At 43.8% G+C, this 5000-nt stretch overlaps 4 non-coding genes and 1 pseudogene across 4 annotated transcripts; all 5 read left to right on the top strand.

The window, feature by feature from the left end:
* The first annotated feature begins 436 nt into the window (after nucleotides 1-436).
* Nucleotides 437-508, top strand: trnap-agg (transfer RNA proline (anticodon AGG)). Its single transcript has one exon. It is a non-coding gene; the product is annotated as a tRNA-Pro (tRNA).
* A 252-nt stretch (nucleotides 509-760) lies between these two features.
* On the top strand, nucleotides 761-832 carry trnap-ugg (transfer RNA proline (anticodon UGG)). The gene has a single exon. It is a non-coding gene; the product is annotated as a tRNA-Pro (tRNA).
* A 252-nt stretch (nucleotides 833-1084) lies between these two features.
* trnap-ugg (transfer RNA proline (anticodon UGG)) lies at nucleotides 1085-1156 on the top strand. Its single transcript has one exon. It is a non-coding gene; the product is annotated as a tRNA-Pro (tRNA).
* A 1048-nt stretch (nucleotides 1157-2204) lies between these two features.
* LOC134127331 (zinc finger BED domain-containing protein 5-like) lies at nucleotides 2205-3912 on the top strand (annotated as a pseudogene).
* A 1014-nt stretch (nucleotides 3913-4926) lies between these two features.
* Nucleotides 4927-4998, top strand: trnap-ugg (transfer RNA proline (anticodon UGG)). Its single transcript has one exon. It is a non-coding gene; the product is annotated as a tRNA-Pro (tRNA).
* The last annotated feature ends 2 nt before the right edge of the window (nucleotides 4999-5000 follow it).

The raw sequence follows: 5000 nt of genomic DNA, 5'->3' as shown, positions 1-5000 counted from the left end.
GTAGGAAAAAACAGGCATTTTGCTGACCAAGTCTAGAGATACGCTGCTTAAATTCTCTTGCCCAGTTACAAGGGATCTTGTCACGTTGACATCAATCGTTCAGCGATTTGTCGGCTCGTTGGTCTAGGGGTATGATTCTCGCTTTGGGTGCGAGAGGTCCTGGGTTCAAATCCTGGACGAGCCCGAAAGAACTTCATGGTTGCTTTTTCTGTTATTGTTGGAGAAAAATAAGTGATTGTTAACAAAATTGTACCAACCCAATTTAGTTCATCTATGTTCTTGAGTATTGAAACTGTTTAAAAAACAACCAAGCACAACAACTCAGTAGGAAAAAACAGGCATTTTGCTGACCAAGTCTAGAGATACGCTGCTTAAATTCTCTTGCCCAGTTACAAGGGATCTTGTCACGTTGACATCGATTGTTCAGCCATTTGTCGGCTCGTTGGTCTAGGGGTATGATTCTCGCTTAGGGTGCGAGAGGTCCCGGGTTCAAATCCTGGACGAGCCCGAAAGAACTTCATGGTTGCTTTTTCTGTTATTGTTGGAGAAAAATAAGTGATTGTTAACAAAATTGTACCAACCCAATTTAGTTCATCTATGTTCTTGAGTATTGAAACTGTTTAAAAAACAACCAAGCACAACAACTCAGTAGGAAAAAACAGGCATTTTGCTGACCAAGTCTAGAGATACGCTGCTTAAATTCTCTTGCCCAGTTACAAGGGATCTTGTCACGTTGACATCAATCGTTCAGCCATTTGTCGGCTCGTTGGTCTAGGGGTATGATTCTCGCTTTGGGTGCGAGAGGTCCCGGGTTCAAATCCCGGACGAGCCCGGAAGAACTTGATGGTTGCATTGTCTGTCATTATTTGAGCAAAATAAGTAAATGTTAAAAAAATTGTAAAAATCCAATTTAGTTCATCTATGTTCTTGAGTATTGAAACTGTTTAAAAAACAACCAAGCACAACAACTCAGTAGGAAAAAACAGGCATTTTGCTGACCAAGTCTAGAGATACGCTGCTTAAATTCTCTTGCCCAGTTACAAGAGATCTTGTCACATTGACATCAATTGTTCAGCCATTTGTCGGCTCGTTGGTCTAGGGGTATGATTCTCGCTTTGGGTGCGAGAGGTCCCGGGTTCAAATCCCGGACGAGCCCGAAAGAACTTCATGGTTGCTTTTTCTGTTATTGTTGGAGAAAAAAAGTGATTGTTAACAAAATTGTACCAACCCAATTTAGTTCATCTATGTTCTTGATTTTTGAAACTGTTTAAAAAACAACCAAGCACAACAACTCAGTAGGAAAAAACAGGCATTTGGCTGACCAAGTCTAGAGATACGCTGCTTAAATTCTCTTGCCCAGTTACAAGGGATCTTGTCACGTTGACATCAATGGTTCAGCGATTTGTCGGCTCGTTGGTCTAGGGGTATGATTCTCGCTTTGGGTGCGAGAGGTCCTGGGTTCAAATCCCGGACGAGCCCGGAAGATCTTGATGGTTGCATTGTCTGTCATTATTCGAGCAAAATAAGTGAATGTTAACAAAATTGTTAAAATCCAATTTAGTTCATCTATGTTCTTGAGCAGGGATTCCCAAAGTGTGGTGCGCGCACCCCTGGGGTGCGCGAGCTGCGACCAGGGGGTGCGCGGGAGGAAAAATGTAATGGCGGTCAGTTTTTTTAAGTGGGATTTTTCCATTGACATATATAATAGGATTTTTCCATTCAATAAAAAAGCATGAACAGTAAACATTCCCTTTGTAATCGCTTTTATTTTAAATATAAAAACTATAATTTATTATATTAAAAGAAGAACATGCGTAGAAGAAGACAGCTGCTGTCTTCTTCTACGCATGTGTATGCCTTGCAGCCGCTAGGCTATATGCGTGCCAACTCGTTTGATTGATTATATAAATATGCTTAACTGGCTGAAATCAGGGAAACTGTCAAGTGGGGCGGCTTATGATAATGTTGTTAGTCACGAAGGAGGAGAGGGACCAAGAGAGAGTGAGGAGTTGAAGGTAACAGAGACGGAGAGAATAGAGACAGAAAATGAGCGGGAGTCAGAAGATGCACGGGAGGAAACCGAAGAGGAGGGTAGGAGATGCCAAAAAAGAAGTGTTGAGGGTGAACAGACGGGGAAAAAAAGAAGAAAATATGACGACAATTATCTGGGTCTGGGCTTCACTTGGATCGGTGATACAGATTGTCCGAAGCCTCAGTGCGTGTTGTGCAGTGAAGTTTTAGCGAACAGCTGTCTGAAGCCATCTTATCTCCGTCGTCACATGCACACGAAACATGGCCATTTAACTCAAAAGCCCCTTACATTTTTCAAAGAAAAATTGGAGGAGTTGCAGAAAAGCCAAAAAAAAATGCTATTTCATTCATGCATTGGGTCTACGAAAGACGCATTACGGGCTTCATATCTGCTCAGTTACAGAGTAGGGAGAAAGGGGCTGCCGCACACCATTGCCGAAGACCTGTGTTTGCCAGCGGCCAAAGAAATGGTGCAGTGTATGATTGGAGAGAAAGAGGCAAAAAAGTTGGACATGATTCCTGTGTCCAATAATACTGTTTCGCGCCGCATTGATGCCATGTCTGAAGACATCCTGGCTGTACTACTCAGCCGTGTGAAGAAAAGTGAGTTTTACTCTCTGCAAGTAGACGAGTCTACAGATGTTGCAAATCTGGCCAATCTTCTTCTTTATGTCCGTTACCTTTTTGAAGGATCGGTACAAAAAGATTTTTTGTTTTGTCGGCCCCTTGCTACCCGAACAACAGGACAGGAAATCTTCAATTTAATTGACGATTTTATGAGGACCAATGGCATCAACTGGGAGCGCTGTGTGGGAATTTGCACAGACGGGGCAAAATCAATGACGGGGAAACACACGGGGCTAATAGCTCATATTAGGAGAGTCTGCCCATCCATCAGCTGGTTACACTGCAGTATTCATAGAGAGGCCCTTCGCAGCCAAACACATGCCAGATGATCTACTTGCAGCGCTGAACGATGCAGTCAAACTGGTGAACTTCATTAAAGCGCGTCCGCTAAATTCACGAATATTCACGCTGTTGTGCAATGAGATGGGCAGCGAACACAAATCACTGCTGCTGCACACAGAGGTGCGTTGGCTGTCCCGCGGCAAAGTGCTGACAAGGCTCTTTGAACTCCGGCACGAATTGCAGCAGTTTTTTGCGGAGAATCCGTTTCATTTGGCCTCCAGTTTGCATGACGAAGATTTTCTGAAAAGGCTCGCCTATCTTGCGGACATCTTCTCAGCTCTGAATGAACTTAATCTAAGTCTTCAGGGAGTTACCGTAACTGTGTTCAACACACAAGACAGGATTGAGGCCATGATAAAGAAGCTACGGTTCTGGGAGAGTTGTGTGAGTGGGAACACACACCTGTGTTTCCCTACGCTTCACGAGTTCTTGGGGGAAAATGACCTGCACCTGGGTGAGCATGTAAAAAGTCTGATTATTGAACACCTCAACCAACTCGCCGAGCAGCTACGGAAACACTTTCCACCTATGGACACATCTGGCGCTTGGATTCGCAATCCATTTGAAGTTTCCCTGCCCGTCCCACAGCTGTCATTTCACGAGCAGGAGCAGCTGATCGAGCTGTCATCTGATGGAGCACTGCAGCTACAGTTCAAACGAAAGCCGCTTGTGGATTTTTGGGCAGAGTCAATGACATCATACACAGCCTTGGCAAAGCAAGCCTTGAGAGTTTTGATGCCCTTCGCCACAACTTATCTCTGCGAGGCTGGTTTCTCTGCTATGGCAGCAGTTAAAACTAAACATCGGCAAAGACTGGATGCTGTTGAGAAGGAATTGAGGCTTAAACTGTCTTCCATTGCGCCAAACTTTGAAGAGCTTTGTGCCAAGATGCAAGCCCACCCGTCGCATTAATATGGGTAAGTATTTGATATTATTGCTACACATATAGTCCTATTGGGAATACTAACACATCCTCCTCCCCGTCTCCCCCCTCTCCCTCTCTCTCTCTCTCTCTCTCTCTCTCTCTCTCTCTCTCTCTCTCTTCTCTCTCTCTTGCTGCAGGCTGAGCGACTTTTGCGCTAGACTGGAAATGTTCAAGATGGATCCTCGTTTATCGTCTTTTAATTCATTTTATGTTTGAGCAGCTCTTTGTTACTTGATTATGTTGTGGATCGTGTGTAGGCTCATTTTATTGTCGCACTTGAAAAGCTTCCGGTTGATCCTCGTTTTTATTTATTTTATCTATTTCGTTGTCGTTGTAATTCATGCAGTTTAATTCAATGTACTGCCATTGTTGGTTATTTGCGCACGTTTAAACGTGAGTATTCATATGAGCGTCAACAAGTTTTGTTGCGTTTTTTTTTTGAAGTGTGAATTGGGGGTGCGACAACCCGTTTGGGACATGGAAGGGGTGCGCAGGAATAAAAGTTTGGGAACCGCTGTTCTTGAGTATTGAAACTGTTTAAAAAACAACCAAGCACAACAACTCAGTAGGAAAAAACAGGCATTTTGCTGACCAAGTCTAGAGATACGCTGCTTAAATTCTCTTGCCCAGTTACAAGGGATCTTGTCACGTTGACATCGATTGTTCAGCCATTTGTCGGCTCGTTGGTCTAGGGGTATCATTCTCGCTTAGGGTGCGAGACGTCCCGGGTTCAAATCCCGGACGAGCCCGGAAGATCTTTATGGTTGCATTGTCTGTCATTATTTGAGCAAAATAAGTAAATGTTAACAAAATTGTAAAAATCCAATTTAGTTCATCTATGTTCTTGAGTATTGAAACTGTTTAAAAAACAACCAAGCACAACAACTCAGTAGGAAAAAACAGGCATTTTGCTGACCAAGTCTAGAGATACGCTGCTTAAATTCTCTTGCCCAGTTACAAGAGATCTTGTCACGTTGACATCAATTGTTCAGCCATTTGTCGGCTCGTTGGTCTAGGGGTATGATTCTCGCTTTGGGTGCGAGAGGTCCCGGGTTCAAATCCCGGACGAGCCCGA

Source organism: Pungitius pungitius, chromosome 4 (genome assembly GCF_949316345.1).
Source record: "Pungitius pungitius chromosome 4, fPunPun2.1, whole genome shotgun sequence".
Lineage (NCBI taxonomy): Eukaryota > Metazoa > Chordata > Actinopteri > Perciformes > Gasterosteidae > Pungitius > Pungitius pungitius.
The sequence above is the reverse complement of the archived record's forward strand: the minus strand, read 5'-3'. Positions and strand labels throughout refer to the sequence as shown.